The sequence below is a fragment of the Symphalangus syndactylus genome, chromosome 3 (genome assembly GCF_028878055.3).
Source record: "Symphalangus syndactylus isolate Jambi chromosome 3, NHGRI_mSymSyn1-v2.1_pri, whole genome shotgun sequence".
NCBI classification, from domain to species: Eukaryota; Metazoa; Chordata; class Mammalia; order Primates; family Hylobatidae; genus Symphalangus; species Symphalangus syndactylus.
Genome location: NC_072425.2, coordinates 109,286,157 through 109,308,513, shown reverse-complemented (window position 1 = coordinate 109,308,513; position 22,357 = coordinate 109,286,157). Strand labels below are relative to the sequence as shown.

The following is a 22,357-nucleotide window of genomic DNA, read 5'->3' as shown; positions in this document are numbered from 1 at the left end:
TGATGGTGTCCAGTCCTTAGTCTGACTTTCAAACACCTCCAGACTCTGCCTTTGCCTTGTTCTCCAAACTTGTCCATTCTCATTCTGATGTTTCCCAACCGTACTTTTTAGAAACTTAGAGTGCATATTTCTTTTTTTTACAAGCATGAAAAGTTTGATTCTCATAAGTTGATCGGAAAGTGATTTTTTTTATTATACTTTAAGTTCTGGGATACATGTGCAGAATATGCAGAATGTATACATGTACCACGGTGGTTTGCTGCACCCATCAACCTGTCTTCTACATTAGATATTTCTTCTAATGCTATTCCTCCACTAGCCCCCTACCCCCCGACAGGCCCCAGTGTGTGATGTTCCCCTCCCTGGGTCCATGTGTTCTCTTGTTCAACTCCCACTTATGAGTGAAAACATGGAGTGTTTGGTTTTCTGTTCCTGTGATAGTTTGCTGAGAATGATGGTTTCCAGCTTCATCCATGTCCCTGCAAAAGACATGAACTCATCCTTTTTTATGGCTGCATAGTATTCCATGGTGTATATGTGCCACATTTTCTTTATCCAGTCTATCATTGATGGGCATTTGGGTTGGTTCCAAGTCTTTGCTATTGTGAATAGTGCTGCAATAAACATACACGTGCATCTGTCTTTATAGTAGAATGATTTATAATCCTTTGGGTATATACCCAGTAATGGGATTGCTGGGTCAAATGGTATTTCTGGTTCTAGATCCTTGAGGAATCACCACATTATCTTCCACAATGGTTGAACTAATTTACACTCCTACCAACAGTGTAAAATCATTCCTATTTCTCCACATCCTCTCTAGCATCTGTTGTTTCCTGACTTTTTAATGATTGCCATTTTAACTGGCGTGACATGGCATCTCATTGTGGTTTTGATTTGCATTTCTCTAATGACCAGTGATGATGAGCATTTTTTCATATGTTTGTTGGCCGCATAAATGTCTTCTTTTGAGAAGTGTCTTTTCATATCCTTCGCCCACTTTTTGATGGGGAAAACTGGGTAGCCATATGCAGAAAACTGAAACTGGACCCCTTCCTTACACCTTATACAAAAATTAACTCAAGATGAATTAAAGACCAATGTAAAATTGAAAACCATAAAAACCCTAGAAGAAAACCTAGGCAATACCATTCAGGACATAGGCATGGGCAAGGACTTCATGACTAACACACCAAAAGCAATGGCAACAGAAGCCAAAATTGACAAATGGGATCTAATTAAACTAAAGACCTTCTGCACAGTAAAAGAAACTATCATCAGAATGAACAGGCAACCTACAGAATGGGAGAAAACTTTTGCAATGTATCCATCTGACAAAGGGCTAACATCCAGAATCTACAAAAACTTAAACAAATTTACATAGAGCGCACATTTCTAAAAACTTGTTCTCTGCTAATTAATCACCGTTATGATCACTCAATCAAGAATCATCTCTCCTTAATGAAGAATCTCTCCTAACACATTTTATAACTCTTATAGCATTTAAACATATGCTCTGTTTTATTATGGAATTTCTGTGCATTGCCTTCCCTTCTAGAGTATAAGTTCCTACCATGAGCACCTAGAATATAGTAAGTGTTAACTAAATACCAGATAAAGAACAGAAGGGAAGGAGGTAGCTGAGTCTAATGAGTCCAAGTACTAATAGAGAGGAAATGGAAAGAGAAGGATTAAGAAAAAAGAAAGAGGAAGAGGAGTTTAAACGGCACATTTTACTAAGAAAAATATTATTTATCTACATTCTCTGGTGAGCTACATTTCAGAGCATTTAATATAACTATTTTAGTGCCACTAATCACTGTTTTTTTAAAAACTCCTACAGAAGTGAAATGGAAAATGAAGTTGCTGATAGTGTTAAATAACATTTATCTTTAGAAAACAAAGAAAATGTCTTTAAAATGAAAGCATAAAAACTTGACATATATTCCTAGAAAAATACTGCCAAAAATCTCTTTAATAACAGTTTCAGAGACTGTAATAACTCATTTGATAACATCAACTATCCCCACAAATAGTCAAGAACCTAGCAATACAGAAGGATAAAGAGACACTATAAAGTCAATAGACTAAATTTCATGTAGTTTACAAATAGACAGATATAGTTTGGACATTTATCCCCTCCAAATCTCATGTTGAAATGTAATCCCAAGTACTGGAGTTGGGGCCTAGTGGGGGGTGTTTGGGTCATGGGGGTGGATCCCTCATGGCTTGATGCTGTCCTCGTGATAGTGAGTTCACACAAGAGCTGGTTATTTAAAGGTATGTGGCAGCTCCCACCTCTCTTTCTTGCTCCTGCTTTCACCATGTGACAGGCAAGCTCCCGCTTTACCCTGTGCCATGAGTGAAAGCTACTTGAGGCCTCCCCAAAGCTGAGTAGATGCCGGCACCATGCTTCCTGTACAGCCTGCAGAATCGTGGACAATTAAGCCTCTTTTCTTTATAAATCACGCAGTCTCAGGTATTTCTTTATAGCAATGCAAGAACGGCCTAATACATAGACCAAGGGTTAGAACCTATCTACCCACTCTTCACACATATTTCGATCAAGAACAGATAGAAATATTTTCTAACCTATAGGTAATTATGTCAGCATTAGAAAGTGGAAAGAGGAGTTTCTGGAAGAATGCCAGGAGTATCAGGAAATGATTTCTGACACAGGCCTCTGATCATGGCCTTGGCTCCACCTTCAGAGGCTGATCTCCAGAAAAGCTCCTTTCCATGAAAAAGAAGGTCCCTTAAATCCAGAGGAGCTAGGCACAGCTGGACAGATCATCTGAGTTGCTCAACTTAACAAGCTTTATATACCTTTCTGCTGGTCTCAGTGTGTTCTCATGCTCTTCAAAGACTGTTGCATGTAGACCTCAGCTTCGGTTTCCCCTGATGTTTGGTGGTCTTCCTGAGACCCTCAGAGGGAAAGCTTATGCCTCCATGCTGGTGTTCATGTGGCCACACAATCAAAGATCTGGATAGAGACTTGAGACCACAATTCTCAGCTGGCACAATTTGGTGGTTGACACAGCACAACAGAAGAGGAGAAGCTGGAAAAATTCCAAAAAAGTATATCTAAAAATCTAAAAGGGTAGAGCAGTTAAGAGATATTAGTGCAGAGACAAACAGTCCTATATAGCTCAATATCTCCCAGAGTCACTCCCACAATAATAAAAGCACTGCATAGCAGGTGGAACTCAAATATTTAGGTTTGGGTCCCCAGCATTTAGTATGTGGTACAGTACTAAATAAAAGCTTATTTAATTAAGTTGTACATTAATAAATTATCAATAAAAGGTAATCTTATATTGGAGATACTATGCTTACGAAAGCAAAAAAAGGGAGTCATTATTTTAAATAATTTCTAATCAATGTAATTAAAATGAAAATCATTTGGGCATCTGAATTATAAACTTTGGTTACCTGGACCTCTTATATGGAACCACCTATAAAAAAGACATGTCCCCGTGTGGGAAGAAGTGAGGAGCACCTCTGCCTGGCCACCCCGTCTGGGAAGAAGTGAGGAGCGTCTCTGCCCAGCCGCCCTGTCTGGGAAGTGAGGAGCGCCTCTGCCCAGCTGCCCCGTCTGGGAAGAAGTGAGGAGCGTCTCTGCCTGGCCACCCCGTCTGGGAAGAAGTGAGGAGCACCTCTGCCCAGCCGCCCATCGTCTGGGAAGTGACGCGCACCTCTGCCCAGTTGCCCCGTCTGGGATGTGAGGAGCGCCTCTGCCCGGCCGCCCCGTCGGGGAAGTGAGGAGCGCCTCTGCCCGGCTGCCCATCGTCTGGGAAGTGAGGAGCGCCTCTGCCCGGCTGCCCATCGTCTGGGAAGTGAGGAGCGCCTCTGCCCGGCTGCCCATCGTCTGGGAAGTGAGGAGCGCCTCTGCCCGGCTGCCCATCGTCTGGGAAGTGAGGAGCGCCTCTGCCCGGCCACCCCATCTGGGAAGAAGTGAGGAGAACCTCTGACCGGCCACCCCGTGTGGGAAGAAGTGAGGAGCGCCTCTGCCTGGCCACCCCATGTGGGAAGAAGTGAGGAGCGTCTCTCCCCGGCCGCCCCGTCTGGGAAATGAGGAGCACCTCTGCCCGGCCACCGCCCCATCTAGGAAGTGAGGAGCGTCTCTGCCCAGCTGCCCCGTCTGGGAAGTGAGGAGCGCCTCTGCCCGGCCGCCCATTGTCTGGGATGTGAGGAGCGCCTCTGCCCGGCAACCCCTTCTGGGAAGTGAGGAGCACCTCTGTCTGGCCGCCCCGTCTGGGATGTCTACCACAGAGGCCAGACGCAATGCGGGGGCTGGACGTGGTGGCTCACGCCTGTAGTCCCAGCATTCTGGGAGGCCGAGGTGGGTTGATCACTTGAGGCTAGGAGTTCGAGACCAGCCTGGCCAACATGGCGAAACATATGAAAAATACAACTGACAAACCAACCAACCAACCAACCCTGCAACAACAAAACAGGTCTACCCTGGAGTCATACTCTAATTTTTTCTATTTTCCTCCCTTTCTGATCCTTTATCCCACTTTCTTTTTCTTCCTCTTCCTTCTCCTTCTTCTTTGTCAAATAGAGGATTGAGTTATTATCATTGATCCATAAAAAAAAAATAAAAACAAAAATAAAAATAAATAAATAAAAAAGACATGCCATGACTAGACTTAGATGACAATGGGTTTTATTTGCTATGGACTAGCCTTACTACAAACAAGACTTTAACTAAGACATACTTTCATTAAATTGGGAAAATATGGCCTAGAATTATTAGACCACACGATTATTGTGTAGGTGGACAATTGGATAGTAAGTCACTTTCTTAGCTTAGTATCAGTGAAGTAGATAGAAAAACTAGGAAATTATGAATTCTGAGAAAATAGATATAGATATTCTTTGGAAAATCACAAATAGTCCTCAGTTTTCACCATTCCTGGAAACCAAGTAATAAAGAAGGCCAGGTTTCCCACTTGAAAAATGAAATAATCAGAGGTTACTTTTCTGTCCAAGTATTCAGTATCAAGGAAACCATAAATATGAATGACAACATATCTGAACCATCAACTATACCTCTTAAATTATTTAAAACACTGGGCTGATTCTTCAAGCCTGAGGGGAAAAAAATAAGTTGAAATGTATTGTTTGCCATAAACAAGAAAACTCTGTAGCCCAAAACAACAGTATAGAAGAGCTCAGTGGATCAATAAATATTTGTGTGTAAGGCATTATGTTTGGTACTGAAAGAAATTCAGAAGATGATTCCTACCCTCAAGGAGTAGACAGTCTGGTCAGGGACACAGACACTTACATAATTAACTACTATAATACAATATAGGAAGGGTTTAGTACCAGAAGGGAGGATGACAATAACAGCCAGCATTACTGCGCTTTCTATGTGCTTGGTACTGTTCGAATTGCCTTACCCAAGTGAATTTATTTAATAAATAAGCTTGCAAGGTGGATACTAATACCAGCCCCTTTTTACAGATGACAAAATGGAAAGAGAGGGTGGTTAGGTCATGCAACTGGTACATGACAGTGAGCCACTGAGCAAATTACTTTTGACTGCTGCAGGATGCGAGACGGACTCCTGGGAAAGTTGGCATTAGTGCTGGATCTAGAAGAATAGGTAGCTCTTGAATTTGTAGAAGGTTGAGGGACAGCATTCCAAGTAGAGGAAAAAAACACAAATCTGGGACATGGGGAATTGTGAAGCACATGGCAAGTGTATTACCCAAAATCCTTTCACTGATTTTAACTCAGAGAATGGAGTGTATTTTAAAGAAAGCCCTTCACAAGAGAAAGCAGGAAAGATCTAAAATTGACACCCTACCATCACAATTAAAAGAACTAGAGAAGCAAAAGCAAACACATTCAAAAGCTAGCAGAAGGCAAGAAATAACTAAGATCAGAGCAGAACTGAAGGAAATAGAGACACAAAAAACCCTTCAAAAAATCAATGAATCCAGAAGCTGGTTTTTTGAAAAGATCAACAAAATTGATAGACCGCTAGCAAGACTAATAAAGAAGAAAAGAGAGAAGAATCAAATAGAAGCAATAAAAAACGATAAAGGGGATATCACCGCTGATCCCACAGAAATACAAACTACCATCAGAGAATAATATAAACACCTCTATGCAAATAAACTAGAAAATCTGGAAGAAATGGATAAATTCCTCGACACATACACTCTCCCAAGAATAAACCAGGAAGAATAGAATCTCTGAATAGACCAAAAACAGGCTCTGAAATTGAGGCAACAATTAATAGCCTACCAACCAAAAAAAGTCCAGGACCAGAAGGATTCACAGCCAAATTCTACCAGAAGCACAAGGAGGGGCTGGTACCATTCCTTCTGAAACTATTCCAATCAATAGAAAAAGAGGGAATCCTCCCTAACTCATTTTATGAGGCCAGCATCATCCTCATACCAAAGCCTGGCAGAGACACAACAAAAAAAGAGAATTTTAGACCAATATCCCTGATGAACATCGATGCAAAAATCCTCAGTAAAATACTGGCAAACCAAATCCAGCAGCACATCAAAAAGCTTATCCAACATGATCAAGTGGGCTTCATCCCTGGGATGCAAGGCTGGTTCAACATACGGAAATCAATAAATGTAATCCAGCATATAAACAGAACCAAAGACAAAAACCACATGATTACCTCAATAGATGCAGGAAAGGCCTTTGACAAAATTTAACAGCACTTCATGCTAAAAACTCTCGATAAATTAGGTATTGATGGGACATATCTCAAAATAATAAGAGACATTTATGACAAACCCACAGCCAATATCATACTGAATGGGCAAAAACTGGAAGCATTCCCTTTGAAAACTGGGACAAGACAGGGATGCCCTCTCTCACCACTCCTATTCAACATAGTGTTGGAAGTTCTGCCCAGGGCAATCAGGCAGGAGAAGGAAATAAAGGGTATTCAGTTAGGAAAAAAGAAAGTCAAATTGTCCCTGTTTGCAGATGACATGATTGTATATCCAGAAAACCCCATCGTCTCAGCCCAAAATCTCCTTAAGCTGATTAGCAACTTCGGCAAAGTCTCAGGATACAAAATCAATGTGCAAAAATCACAAGCATTCGTACGCACCAATAACAGACAAACAGAGAGCCAAATCATGAGTGAACTCCCATCACAATTGCTTCAAAGAGAATAAAATACCTAGGAATCCAACTTACAAGGGATGTGAAGGACCTCTTCAAGGAGAACTACAAACCACTGCTCAATGAAATAAAAGAGGATACAAACAAATGGAAGAACATTCCATGCTCATGGGTAGGAAGAATCAATATCGTGAAAATGGCCATACTGCCCAAGGTACTTTATAGATTCAATGCCATTCCCATCAAGCTACCAATGACTTTCTTCACAGAATTGGAAAAAACTACTTTCAAGTTCATATGGAACCAAAAAAGAGCCTGCATCGCCAAGTCAATCCTAAGCCAAAAGAACACAGCTGGAGGCATCATGCTACGTGACTTCAAACTATACTATAAGGCTACAGTAACCAAAACAGCATGGTACTGGTACCAAAACAGAGATATAGACCAATGGAACAGAACAGAGCCCTCAGAAATAATGCTGCATATCTACAACTATCTGATCTTTGACAAACCTGACAAAAACAAGAAATGGGGAAAGGATTCCCTATTTAATAAATGGTGCTGGGAAAACTGGCTAGCCATATGTGGAAGGCTGAAACTGGACCCCTTTCTTATATCTTACACAAAAATTGATTCAAGATGGATTAAAGATTTAAATGTTAGACCTAAAACCACAAAAACCCTAGAAAAAAACCTAGGCAGTATCATTCAGGACACAGGCATGGGCACGGACTTCATGTCTAAAACACCAAAAGCAATGGCAACAAAAGCCAAAATTGACAAATGGGATCTAATTAAACTAAAGAGCTTCTGCACAGCAAAAGAAACTACCATCAGAGTGAACAGGCAACCTACAGAATGGGAGAAAACTTTTGCAATCTACCCATCTGACAAAGGGCTGATATCCAGAATCTACAATGAACTCAAACAAATTTACAAGAAAAAAACAAACAACCCCATCAACAAGTGGGTGAAGGACATGAATAGACACTTCTCAAAAGAAGACATTTATGCAGCCAAAAGACACATGAAAAAATGCTCATCATCACTGGCCATCAGAGAAATGCAAATCAAAACCACAATGAGATACCATCTCACACCAGTTAGAATGGCCATCATTAAAAAGTTGGGAAACAACAGGTGCTGGAGAGGATGTGGAGAAATAGGAACACTTTTACACTGTTGGTGGGACCGTAAACTAGTTCAACCATTGTGGAAGTCAGTGTGGCGATTCCTCAGGGATCTAGAACTAGAAATACCATTTGACCCAGCCATCCCATTACTGGGTATATACCCAAAGGATTATAAATCAGGCTGCTATAAAGACACATGCACACGTATGTTTGTTGAGGCACTATTCACAATAGCAAAGACTTGGAACCAATCCAAATGTCCAACAATGATAGACTGGATTAAGAAAACGTGGCACATATACACCATGGAATACTATGCAGCCATAAAAAATGATGAGTTCATGTCCTTTGTAGGGACATGGATGAAGCTGGAAACCATTCTCAGCAAACTATCGCAAGGAGAAAAAACCAAACGCTGCATGTTCTCACTCATAGGTGGGAACTGAACAATGAGAACACATGGACACAGGAAGAGGAACATCACAGACTGGGGCCTGTTGTGGAGTGGGGGGAGCGGGGAGGGATAGCATTAGGAGATATACCTAATGTTAAATGACGAGTTAATGGGTGCAGCACACCAACATGGCACACGTATCTATATGTAACAAATCTGCACGTTGTGCACATGTACCCTAAAACTTAAAGTATAATAAATAAATGACACGAATTCATCATTTTTTATGGCTGCATAGTATTCCATGGTGTATATGTGCCACATTTTCTTAATCCAGTCTATCGTTGTTGGACATTTGGGTTGGTTCCAACTCTTTGCTATTGTGAATAGTGCCGCAATAAACATACGTGTGCATGTGTCTTTATAGCAGCATGATTTATAGTCCTTTGGGTATATACCCAGTAATGGGATGGCTGGGTCAAATGGTATTTCTAGTTCGAGATCCCTGAGGAATCGCCACACTGACTTCCACAATGGTTGAACTAGTTTACAGTCCCACCAACAGTGTAAAAGTGTTCCTATTTCTCCACATCCTCTCCAGCACCTGTTGTTTCCTGATTTTTTAATGATGGCCATTCTAACTGGTGTGAGATGGTATCTCACCATGGTTTTGATTTGCATTTCTCTGATGGCCAGTGATGAGGAGCATTTCTTCATGTGTTTTTTGGCTGCATAAATGTCTTCTTTTGAGAAGTGTCTGTTCATGTCCTCTGCCCACTTTTTGATGGGGTTGTTTGTTTTTTTCTTGTAAATTTGTTTGAGTTCATTGTAGATTCTGGATATTAGCCCCTCGTCAGATGAGTAGGTTGCAAAAATTTTCTCCCATTGTGTAAGTTGCCTGTTCACTCTGATGATAGTTTCTTTTGCTGTGCAGAAGCTCTTTAGTTTAATGAGATCCCATTTGTCGATTTTGGCTTTTGTTGCCATTGCTTTTGGTGTTTTAGACATGAAGTCCTTGCCCACGCCTATGTCCTGAATGGTATTGCCTAGGTTTTCTTGTAGGATTTTAATGGTTTTAGGTCTAACATATAAGTCTTTAATCCATCTTGAATTAATTTTTGTATAAGGTGTAAGGAAGGGATCCAGTTGCAGCTTTCTACATATGGCTAGCCAGTTTTCCCAGCACCATTTATTAAATAGGGAATCCTTTCCCCATTTCTTGTTTTTGTCAGGTTTGTCAAAGATCAGATAGTTGTAGCTATGCGACATCATTTCTGAGGGCTCTGTTCTGTTCCATTGATCTATGTCTCTGTTGTGGTACCAGTACCATGCTGTTTTGGTTACTGTAGCCTTGTAGTATAGTTTAAAGTCAGGTAGCGTGATGCCTCCTTTGTAGGGACATGGGTGAAACTGGAAAACATCATTCTCAGTAAACTATCGCAAGGACAAAAAACCAAACACCGCATGTTCTCACTCATAGGTGTGAATTGAACAATGAGAACTCATGGACACAGGAAGGGGAACATCACGCTCCGGGGACTGTTGTGGGGTGGGGGGAGGGGGGAGGGACAGCATTAGGAGATACACCTAATGCTAAATGACGAGTTAATGGGTGCAGGAAATCAACATGGCACATGGATACATATGTAACAAACCTGCACATTGTGCACATGTACCCTAAAACCCTAAAGTATAATAAAAAAAAAAAAAAACAACAACAACAACAACAAAAAATAAATGAAAAATAGAAAGCCCTTCAAACCTTAACTTGTCTTTTATCCTTTACATTGGTGATTGGCATCTTCATCTACCTAGCTCCTAAGGGAGAATTCAGAATATAATCCAACACCCCATCTTCATTCCTAACCCACACCATCACCACTCCCCACATACCCAGATCATCACCCTCCTCCTCTCCATTCTCACAACCACTGCCTCAGTTTAACCACTGCCCTTGTGACGTCCCACGTATGCCATGTGGTAGCCTCCAGCCTTGAGTCTCTAAACAATCGAATCTAGTCTCCACATCAATGCTGAGTATCTTTCTAAAATGCCATCTCGTCAAAGTGCTCACCCACCTATAGGATTAATTCAAATTTGTTACTGAGGCATAAAAATCCACTTGTGATCTATCCCCTGCCTACCTTTCCAATCGCATCTTCTGACATTTTCCCAGAGGTATCCTTTATTCCAGTCACAGTGAAATACTTGTTCTCTGAAAGTAACATGTTCTCTATAGACAGCTTTCTACCCTGAAAACCTGTCCCCACCTTGCCCCCTACCCTTTCAGTCCTTAATTCTACTCTGAAAATTCCTGTTCAGTTGATTTAGGCTGCATTATTTTTGTGGAAGTCTTTGATGACAACCCAGTGCAAGTTAGGGGATTTTTTTCCCCTGGGCTCCCATAGCATATTATTTTAGTCCCTATTTTACGATTTCCCACATTACATTGTATTGTTTCTTCATGTCTCATTACTCTCCAGATTGTAAACTCTTTACAGGGAGGTGCCTTGAGACTGTCTTTACCTGTATTTCCCACTGCTCACTCCATGTTTGATAAATGCATTAGTCATTGGATTCTGAATGCTGGGACTATGGACATAGCCAGCTCTAGCCTATCTTAACTACTCTCTCCTTTAAAGGAAACCTTATTACTTTCTCTGCTAGACCTGTTTCTAAATCAAATTAAGATAGCAAGATAATTACATATTATTGTCAATACTACACATAACTTTGTATTATCATTTTTAAAGCTGCAAGACAGAGAAGCTAGCTTAAAATGTTCAAAACCTGGTTATTCCCGACTGAAGAAAGAGATTTATACATTTAATTTAAATCCAAAGTGTGCTGAACCCTCAAGGACTGGCAATGATACCTTCATTCCAAAGGGAAGGTTATAGTTGGACCATAAAATTGTTTGATATTTGGATTCTGTTCATAATCCTGCCATATAAATTTACAGACTGATTTGTTTTTACATATCTTTGTCATCCTAGTTATTTTTATTTTTCCAATGGCATCTGCTCTTTGTTTGCTTCTCTCCATCCCTAACTTAAATCCAATTTACTGACACCGTTGGCCGAACAGCTGCAGGAATCCTTTGCCCTCTCTGCTTGTGTCCTTAGGATTGCTCTTTCTTCTCTGCTGCAATCCCCAGACCTTACTGGGATGACTCAAACCCTCCAGCACTCAGGTCCTACTTCTTATATTGCCCCAAAGCTGATTAATGGTGGTGTCTGCTTCTGGATTGGCAATGGTGGTTTAGTATGAATGGAACTACTTAATAATAACAGTGGTGGTAGTAGTAATATTTATTGAACACTTGCTATGTGCCAGATACTCTGCTAAACAACTATCATATAGATTGTCATAATTCACTTTCATAGCACACCTATGAGGGCTAGTGAGTGAAAGATCTCAAATTCAAACCATACCCATCTGTTTACAGGATAAAGCAGCAGCTCCTTAGCAAGGCTTGTGAAGAAAAAAGGTGAGAAATTCTATCTCTGTTCCTCTACCTGATTACAGGTTCCCCTCCCCGTCTTCTCACCTCACCACCTGCCTCCCTGATGGACCATTGATTGAAAGGACTGTTAATGAGATTGTTGCTCTCTCTCCTCTGCATCTCTACCTTTTCACAGCCAAGCAGGCAGTGGTTCTTCCCTGCATTTTTATGGCTGGACTGCCCAATACACAGTAGTGTCATAAAAACACATGCATACACACACATAGAGAGAGAGAGAGTGCAAATATGCACCACCAAGATTTTAAAAACAGCTCTGAAGAGATACTTTTCCTGCACAATCAACATCTCACTTCTGCTTAACTCCTGTGGTCTTTTCTGTTGACCCCCCTTGGTTCCTGATCCCGGGTACATCTCTGCCAAATAAATGCATTAAAACAACAATAATCTCTCATTGCTATCATTTTGCAAAAGAAACAATATTTTAAACACCAAACTAGACATAGTCTCAGAGATATTTCTTAAGCAAAACAAATTTACCTTTATGAAAAAATATATGCTAGACTCATCTCCCAATACTAAAGCCATGTAGCCTACCATGATCTCAATCCTTAGATTGAGAAACAAACCTGGAACAACTCACAGGCTCTCCAGTGCCAACCATTCTGCGAGAGTGATGTCTGCACTTCCATGCTCCAGATTCAGGAGAGATTTGAAGTAGCTCCTCTTCACAAAAAGGTAGGCATCCTTGGCTTGCATCACCTCCCTATTCTTTTTACTCATTCATTGTTCAGAGATTTAACCGACCCTTTTCTGAGCTACTCCAAGACATTGTACAGACTTCTGTTCTATTGTAGTATTTTTGGGTTATGGTTTGTTTGTCTCCTCCACTGGATTTTGAGCTCCTAAGGGCAAGGGTTTGTCTATCTCATTTTGGCTTCCTCAGTGCCTAGCACACAGTAGGCACTCAATCTGTTGAACAGAACTGACCCCTCACAGAAAAAAAACAAGCTCGCTAAATTAATGGGAGGAACAGAGCTCAATGAAGTGTTTGGCAGAATAATTTTGTTAATGATTTTTAAATTTTTGTCAGTAATTTAAGATGGCAATCATTTTCAAACAGTTATTTAATTTTTGAGTCTTATTTTCAGTGAACGTAGGTTATATAAATTCCATTTCTAGATCTTTCCCTTTCCCACTGATGTCCCAAAGCAAAGGAATAAAGCTAGAGACCAGAGGATCCTAATACAGTCATTATTCTCATTTGAGAACAATAACCTTGGAATCTCACCAATCACAATACCAGCTAGAGATCTGTTAGTCATTAATGATAAAGTTCATGCAAAGTTAAAACTATGTCTTAGTCTCTTTGGGAGGCCCCATTACTTAGTATGTAATCAAATAATGTATACTAAGTGAGAGAATAGATTAATTATTTTGGCAGAAAACTTAGTGTCCTAGTTTCTAAGAACAGAACAGTAATCCTCAGTATTTTTGTTTAGGGAAGTTGGGGGCAGGAGAGAGGAAGAGATGGGATAAGAATGAGCTGATAGATATATTTGATGCTCAGTGGTCTCACTTGAAATAAAGACATCATTTCCATGTTGTCTTGTTCTTTGATGCAAGTTTCTCAAAGACATCCAGATTGATCAGAGATTGTCTACACTCAGCAGTCCAGACTTGATACTTTCTTAATGCATAGTCAAGAAACATGAAAGATATGCAAATTGTAAATTGTCGCTCTCTTCCATCTTCTCCCTCCTCCCTGAGTTCTATCTTTCTGCTTACCATAATGACTTAATATATTGATTCTTAATTCAAGTTATAGAATTAAATATTATGTCTGAAATAACACTGGATGCATTTTGAACTTCCCACCATGTACTAGGCACTACTCCAGGCATTGGGTATATTGTGATGAAGAAAACGAAGGTCATCTCTAACTTCATGGAGTTTTATTCTGATAAGAAAGACAGATAGTGACTGAGGAAACAAATATGTACAGAGTTTCACAGAATGATAAATGGAGACAGTAAAGTGGAGAAATGGAATAAAGATCACTGAAGAAGTAGGATACAGCCACCTTACAAATATAGTGACCAGGAAAAATATTTTTGAGGAGGTCTCAGTGCTAAAAAGAGGAATAATTCCTCCCTACTCAAGCCAACTTGCTCAACGACATTTGTCAATCAGAGTCATTTTCAGTTATAGCCTCCTTCAAAGAAGGGTTTATGCTAAAGTTCAGTGACTTATAAGAGATGTTCTATAAGTGGCCATTACCTGACTAATCTTCCTTGCATATTCACTTAGAATCCTATTAACTGGAAAAATCATTGGGTTGCTCCAATGAGCCTCTGACAGTTACACAAGAAACTTATTCCTCATCAAAGATTTACCCAAACTACCAGAGACCACCTGACGATGTGTTTTACTTTCTTTCACCCTAAATGCTCTTCACCCACTGGGATATTATCTGTTGACATGCAACATCTGTTGTTCATTTTCGAACACTAATCCCTGCGGTGTGTCCTTTGGGTGATCAAGCTTGCTCTAAAGCTTGCTATAAAATATTCAAGAAGATTTGGACTCTCCTATTTTTCCATTGACATTTTTACCCCTCCTTTGATTTCAACTTGATTTTATTTTTCCTTTGCTTCCTTTCCCACTATTTTACTTCTTTCTTTAAGTAGGGCTTTTCTGTTCTTCTATGTGTACACACTGCTTTGACCACATGCTCTTAAACTTACAAAGCTCACACAATTCAAGCAAGTTATACTTTTAGAAAAAAATCCCTTACACTAGCGTTATTTTATTAGAAAACAAAACTTTTTAAAAGGTCAAACCTATTCTTCTGGGAAAGACATGTTTTTCATATTTAGGGTCAATCAAAATTTATACTTCAGAGACCTGTCATAAACTCCTAGGTGTTAGGAACCCCTCCTTCACCACTGACTTTGAAGTTAGGAGTTTAAACCAACGATAATAAAAATAATCACACTTATATTTATACTTGTCCAATACCTTCATTCCAAGACATAATAACAACCTTCAAGTAAATTAAACTCTCAATCACTTTTTTTCACAGATAAATATTATGATGAATAAGTAGTAGTATGTTAATCTGCCAGACACACAATAAAAACTGTGCTAAAACTAAAATAACAGGTCTCCATGAATTATTTCTACTATATTTTCTCCTCCTTCTGCTTCCAAGAGTCCTCCCTTGCCCTATCTTTCAATTTGCTCTGAAGTGGCTAATTTTGATATGAAAGCCTTCTCTCTTCCAATCATTTCAATGACAATGCACTGAGACTGTTAAACAGTATGTTACTCGATATTAAAACGACAACAAAATGGGTTCATTAAGAAGTATAATTTGTTTGACATTTTCATCTTTCCAGATGTTACAGAAGTTTCCTTTATTCACCAAGCCAAAGAACTGGGATACATAAATAGCTTTGAAATTGACAGGTAATTTCAAAATAGTTTACAAAAATCAAATTTTTTCCCTGATTCCTTCTCCATGCCTTCTCTGAAAATTTCAAGAGCAACATTTCCTATGAGCAAAGTGCTCAAAAGGTAACATGTTCTTCACTTCTGGTACATTTTTAAAATTCCATAAAGTATGTCACAAGACTCTTCCTAAATCTTTAAAATTCCTGGTCCTATGACCAATAAATTAATCACAGGCCATATGTTATCTAGTGAGTCTCCCCAGGACATGATAGATGTCCATGTGGCCTACAATCTAAATACTGGGTAGCTCAGGAATTCTGTAGAGGGAGAGAGGATGGAATGAGAAGCAGAGACCTATTCACATCCCAGCTCCATTTATATCCATCCTGGTAACTCTGGGCAAGGCAAGGCTCCTCTACAGGCCTCAGGTTCAGGCAGAGATGGAATAAAATAAGGATTTTTGACTCTAATTTCCTTCTTGCTTTAAAAGTATAATTTATTCATTTGTCGAAAGTCACCACTGGAAAGCAACAGGCAAAGTAATCAAGAATAAATAAGCCACACTGTGTGCTCTCTAGCCCCATTTTCACTTTAAACTGGCCCACCAGTACTCCTCACACAAAGCAAGACAGCTGGGTTAACTCGAACCTTGGGAAAGCATTTATATCACCACAGGAAGGGGATTCAGAGTACTCAGCCTTTACTAGATTCATTAAAATGGGTACATAGACCAGAGAGCACATCAAGTTAGGATTTTTCTAACACAGAGATCCAGCTCTTTCGATCATTAGGGAATGCTTCCAGTTGGAGGAAGACTTAGGTGGCATTTCTCCCCTAGTAGAGGAGCTGTTCTAGAAGCACTTTGATATGCCAAGAGAATTAATTCAGGTGACCAAGCAAAGGGTTTCCACATGTGCAGGTGGTGAAGCCCATTCATGAAACACTTCCCAGCAGCCCACCCCATAAGGAAGTGCTGCCTCCAGATCTGTTTGAGCACTGCTGCAGTCTGGTTTCCTCCTTAATGTGGAAAACCTATGTTTCTTATTATTTTCCCAAAATTGGCATGAACTAGCAGTGAGTAACACATCGCAAAAGAGCTCTGTGCTGGGCAGCCACACAAGCTGCGGCCCTTCAGATACAGTGTGGCAACACTAGGAAAGGGTCGGGCCTTCTGGCTCCCACCACAGCCCCTCTGCCAAACAGCACCGTGGGGCCACCTCACACAGGCCTTTCCACCTGCCCACCTGACACTGGCTTTTCTAAGCTTCCTCTTGCTTTGCAGGGTCTCCCAGCTTCATTCATACTGCAAATTTCATTCCATTACCATGTCGAAGCCTCCTCCCAGATTATTAATCAAGATGTGAAATAAGATAAAACCTAATCCGCAGTCCCTCAGCTACAAATGCTCAAAGCCAGGCTCATTAAACTTATCTGTCAACGATGGATTACACCAGCCTTCGGCCCCAAATTGATTGGAAGTCAGGAGGAAGCAGTGGGGTGGGGTTGGGGGGAAGCATTTGGTTGCACAATATATTCAAAAGAAGGAATTCCTTTTAAGGTGTGGCCAACTAAATCTGTTCAGAGATAAGTATAGGCTATACAGTTTTATAGATTCTTTTCTCCAGTTGTTAATGGCAGCCGAAGTGATGGGAACACAGAACCGGTAATTCATGTACCATGTGTGTGAAAAGCTGAAAATCATTATGAATGGAAGTAAAGCAGTATGCCATCTTGGAAGCAAACCCAGTGAATTCCTGCATGGATTCAAATACTATTTCCTTATGTCAAAAAAAAAAAGAGAGAGAGAGAAAAAATATTGAATTCTGTTTAAGTGTTTAAAGTCATATTTCACTAAAGTTCTTATCTATCATCCTGTCATTAGCATCCTCACCACCATCCCCATCCTGAGATACTTTGTATTTATATTGGGCTTTTCAAGTTCAAAGCACAAAGCAGACACACCAGGCAATTAATCACCTTGAGGGATGAGAGTTGGGTGGAATGCCTTCCCAGCAAATGCATTCCTAACATGTCACTGGAGGATCCACTCAATGGGAGTGTTCCTGGCCCACAATTTGATGTCATAAGTTGGCATTTTGTCAGATTTCAAATATACTTTTTCACCTACCAAACTGACAGCCCTATTTACTGAATCAAAGGAAAAGTGATTTTACCAATCTTTTAACGTTAAGAATTACTCTTCTCCATTTGGGTGTTTCTGGGTAGTAGCCACATTTTATACACATCAGAAGGAACAAAAAGCATGGGAGAAGTAAAATTAAATAAATATATTAGTTGTTTTACAATGAGAAAGTGAGCAATAGGGAAAAAAATCAAATCTGAAGAGATTTATAATGGGAAACAGATGTGGACGTGAAAGTGATTTGAAGTAACTGACAGGCTCCAGATATCTTCCAAGAATATGTTTCATATACATAAACATTTAACAGCACAATAACTAGGCCAAAATTGCCCAGTTTCAAAACTTCACCTGTGTTCCTAAGTTTGCTTTTTATTCCTTGAGATTAAATAGGACAAGGAGAGTTTCCCATATTTGAGCTGTTTATTAACAATTATTTATGATGGACAATGAAATGAGGCATATCTGTTTTGCTTTTCTGTCCTGGTAGGTTTTATATTCTGCTTCCAATTCCCATGCCCCCGTGCTGTTCTATTTGAATTTCCAATGCAGCAGAGGAAATGGCTTCTAAAATATTAAAATCCTGTTTTCATTTACTTTCTTTACGCTTTGTGACCACATTTCTATTCAGATCAGGTTGCACAGCTTTTAACTTCTCCAAGTCTAAACTTAAAGTTAGAGCAACTTCATGGTACCCCTTAAGTGGATATCTCTTATAACAAGGGAGAAGGCAGACTGGAAACTTCAGAGCATCCAGGCCGATGGGATGACTCTTAAAAAAAAAAAAAAGAGATTTTTATTACAGTTTTCTGATTTTTTGAAATGGTCTTGAACTACAACCGCATTTGGAAACAGGGGCTCATTTGGAGAAAGACACCAACCTGGTAAAGTTTCCAAGAGAACAAACTTGCCTGGGTTCATATGGCTGAAAAAGAAAGTCTCAGCCATGTCCCCAGTACTCACCCTATGATTTCTCTCCTGACCTCCAATCTTGCTTTCTCTAAATCTCAATTTTCTACACAGGAATTCTTCTTATTGTTCTCATATTATCCCTTTTGCATATTGCTTGGCCTCCCTGAAGGCCAAGAAATGCGGTCAAGGAAAATGAAGTTGGCCATTCTCTATGAGAGAATCAGGTTCTGAAGCCTCAGCTCAGTCTCCAAAGAAAAATTATCTGTGAAGTTGAACTTGGGGTCTCCAGAGTCTGCCCCCAGGAATCCTGCTTGCCCTGTAATATTACAGTTCTAATAATTAATGCCTCTATGCTGTTTTATACTTCACAAAGCATTTTCATAACTTCACAAGAGTTCTGTGACAGAACGTGGCAGGTTTTGTGTTAGCTATAGTTTACAGATGAGGAAACTTTCATTCAGAGAGGTTCCATGAATTGTCTAAGATCACAAAGGTAATTAGTAGAGAAGCTAGTGCTCTACCTCAGGACTTCTAATTTCCAATCCTATTTTCCTTCCCACATACTACTTGTGTTCCTATCATTTCATTTCCTGAAAGCAGGGTCATTCTCAGAAGTTTTTGTTTTCCTGGTGCCTCTCTTTCCTCTCAAGTACAAGTAGTTGACAGAAGGTTTGGGAAACCCATTCAGACTATGGTCAAACACCCTGTGGGCAGATGTGGTCTGTCTAAACTCCATCCCAATTCATTTCACTTGGGTCTAAAGTAAGTCTTGGTCATGTTACAGATGGTTTTTAATTTAACAATTACTTATGAAGCACCTCCTTTTCAGGCACTAAGCTCTGAGGAGACAACAATTGATAAGACTTACCCCTCACCAGCCATTGAGGAGCTCACAGTCTAAATTAGACATATAATTACAGTCAAATAGAACAAGTCATACAAAAGAGGGCACTCAGGGCACTGAACAGAAATGATCATGGAAGGCTTCCTGGAAAAGGTGGCATCTAAATTAAGGCCTGAAAGATGAGGTAGCCAAGTGACGAGATGGGGGAAAATATTTCAGTTAAAATATATACATGTATTTCACAGGAGAGTTGTTGTTTTATGGATATAGAGTTGCAGTCTGGCAAGATGAAAAAGTTCTTGAGATCAGTTGCACAACAATGTGAAGACATATAACATTATGGAACTATATGTATTTTAACTCAATTAGAATTAAAATGTATGCATTTTTTTGGCATATACAATGAGGCTAAGACCAGTCCCACTTAATGTAAATCCCAGGCCACCATTCCTGAACCTTTTACTGATTTTACATCATTCCCTGGTGTGAAATTTCAGTCTCGTTATTGATTAACTCTGATAAGAGACAATCCTAAGTAAAAGGAGTATTAATTCTGGTTTTTCCGAACTTCAGCCTCCTGGACAGCTTACCTCCTTTACAGAACTCCAGAGCTCCTCCAGACCTGCCCAGATCAACCATGTTAAAGCACAAGCAAGGGAACTTTTCTTTCAGCTGAGGCCAAGCTAAGGGAAGGGAGAGAGGATCCAGGCATGATGATTTAAAATGGTGCCAATCAAACAAACTCATGTAAATAAATTATCTTGTGATAAGAAATCCATGCCTTGTAGGCTCATCTATTCCTAGGATTTTGTGGGTTTCAAAAAATTGGTTTAAATAATGTTCCTTCTGAGCATCCCCAGTTTGAATTGGCAAGGGGAATAGGATATTCCATTTGTAGTGGTGGCAGCTACTGAATCTCTGGAGGGCTGGGAAACCCTGACAGAGTAGAAGCAGTGAGGAAGGGGGCCCTGGGCCTAGTGTGATTGCTGGTGCTTCCCACACAGGGTCAAATACTAGTCCAGCACACCAGGCATATTCCCATTTTCTCAGAACACTGGGAAGAACTGCCAGCATTGGGACTTTCAAAGCTGGAAATTCTGTGAGGAATATGTGAGCAACAGGAGGAAAGGGTTACCCAAGAGCCATCTCACCTGGTTTCTCCCTATGTCCCTCCTTCCCTACCCTTCCCCATTTACTTACTCCAGAAAATTGTACACTCCTCATAGGCCAATGAGTGACCGACTTGTCCATTTTCTGCCGCTATAATGCAATATCACAGAATGGGTAATTTATAAAGAAAAGGAGTTTATTTAGCTCATGATTCTGTAAGCTGGGAAGTCCAACGGCATGATACTGGCATCCTGCAAGGGTGTTTATGCTGTGTCATAACATAGCAGAAAGTGAAAGGGCAAGCAAGTGAGTGCCAAAGAGAGCATAGGAGAGAGCCAACCTCACTTTTATAACAACTCACTCCTTCAAGAACTAACTCCCATGATAAAAACATTAATCCATTCATGAGAGCTCTGCCCTCATGACTCAATCACCTCTTATAGGCCACACCTCTTAATACTGTTATATTAGCAATCATGTTTCCAACACATGAACTTTTGGGGGACACATTCAAACTACAGCAGTAATCATATGGGTTCTGAGGTATACCAAGCCTGAAACTGCAAGGTAAGCAATACTAAAAACCTACCTGAGATTCTTTTGTTTTTTCAACCCATTACTTCAAATACTTATCATGTACTCCTTTTGTCTACCTGAAACACTGTACCCTCTGACCAACATCTCCTCATTCCCTCCACCCAGTCTCTGGTAAGCACCAATCTGCTCTCTGCTTCTGTCAGTTCTATTGTTTTAGATTCAAAATGTAAGTCAGAACATGTGGTGTTTGTCTTTCTGTATATGGCTTATTGTACTTAACATAATGTCCTCTAAGTTCATTTATGTTGTTGTGAATGACAGAAGTTCCCACTTTTTTAAAAGGCTAAATAGCACTCCCTTGTGTTATATGCCACATTTTCTTTATCCATTCATCTGATGATGGACATTTAGGTTGATTTCACAACTTAGCTATTGTGAATAATGTTACAGTGAACACAGGCATATAGATACCTCTTTGACATACTGCTTTCAAATCCTGTGAATATATACAAAGTGAAATTGCTGAATAATATGGTAATTCTATTTTTAGTTTTTTGAGAAACCTCCATACAGTTTTTCCATGTCTAACTTATATTCACACCCACAATGTACAAGGGTTCTCTTTTTTCCATATCCTTGCCAACACTTGTTACATTTCACTTCTTGATAATAGCGACCCTGAAAGGTGTGAGGTGATATCTTATTGTGGTTTTAATTTGTGTTTCTCCAATGATTAATGATGTTGAGAATTTTTTCATATATCTGTCAGCCATTTGTATGACATCTTTTAAGAAATGCCTATTCAGCACTTTTGTTTTTTTTTTAAATCAGGTTATTTGTTTTATTGCTATTGAGTTGTTTGAGCTCCTTATATATTTTGGATATTAACCCCTTATCAGATGTATGGTTTGCAAATATTTTCTCCAAATCCGTAAGTTGCCTCTTCACTCTATTAATTGTTTCCTTTGCTGTGCAGAAGCTTTTTAGTTTGATGTAATTCTATTTGTCTATTTTTGTTTTTCTTGCCTGAGCTTTTGTGGTCAAACCCAAAAAATCATTGCCTAGACCAACGTTGTATATATTTTCCCTTATGCTTTCTTCCAAAACTTTTACAGTTTCAAGTCTGATGTTTAACTCTTTAATATATTTTGAGTTGATTTTTGTATATGGTATGAGATAAGGGTCTAATTTCATTTCTCTGCCTGTAGATATCCAGTTTTCCCAGCACCCTTTATTGAAGTGACTGTCCTTTTCTCAT

General features: G+C 39.8%; 1 protein-coding gene across 7 annotated transcripts in view; it reads right to left on the bottom strand.

Annotated features, from left to right (window-relative positions):
* Positions 1-22,357, bottom strand: part of MTERF1 (mitochondrial transcription termination factor 1) — a 494,830-nt gene that overhangs the window by 269,011 nt on the left and 203,462 nt on the right. For 6 of the 7 annotated variants that reach the window (XR_010120073.1, XR_010120074.1, XR_010120076.1 and 3 more), the window contains one exon: positions 2,827-3,059. The exons of the other annotated variant lie outside the window; for it this stretch is intronic. The gene's annotated coding sequence lies outside the window, so the exon portion shown is untranslated. The remainder of the gene's footprint in view (positions 1-2,826; positions 3,060-22,357) is intronic. 7 annotated transcript variants of the gene reach the window in all.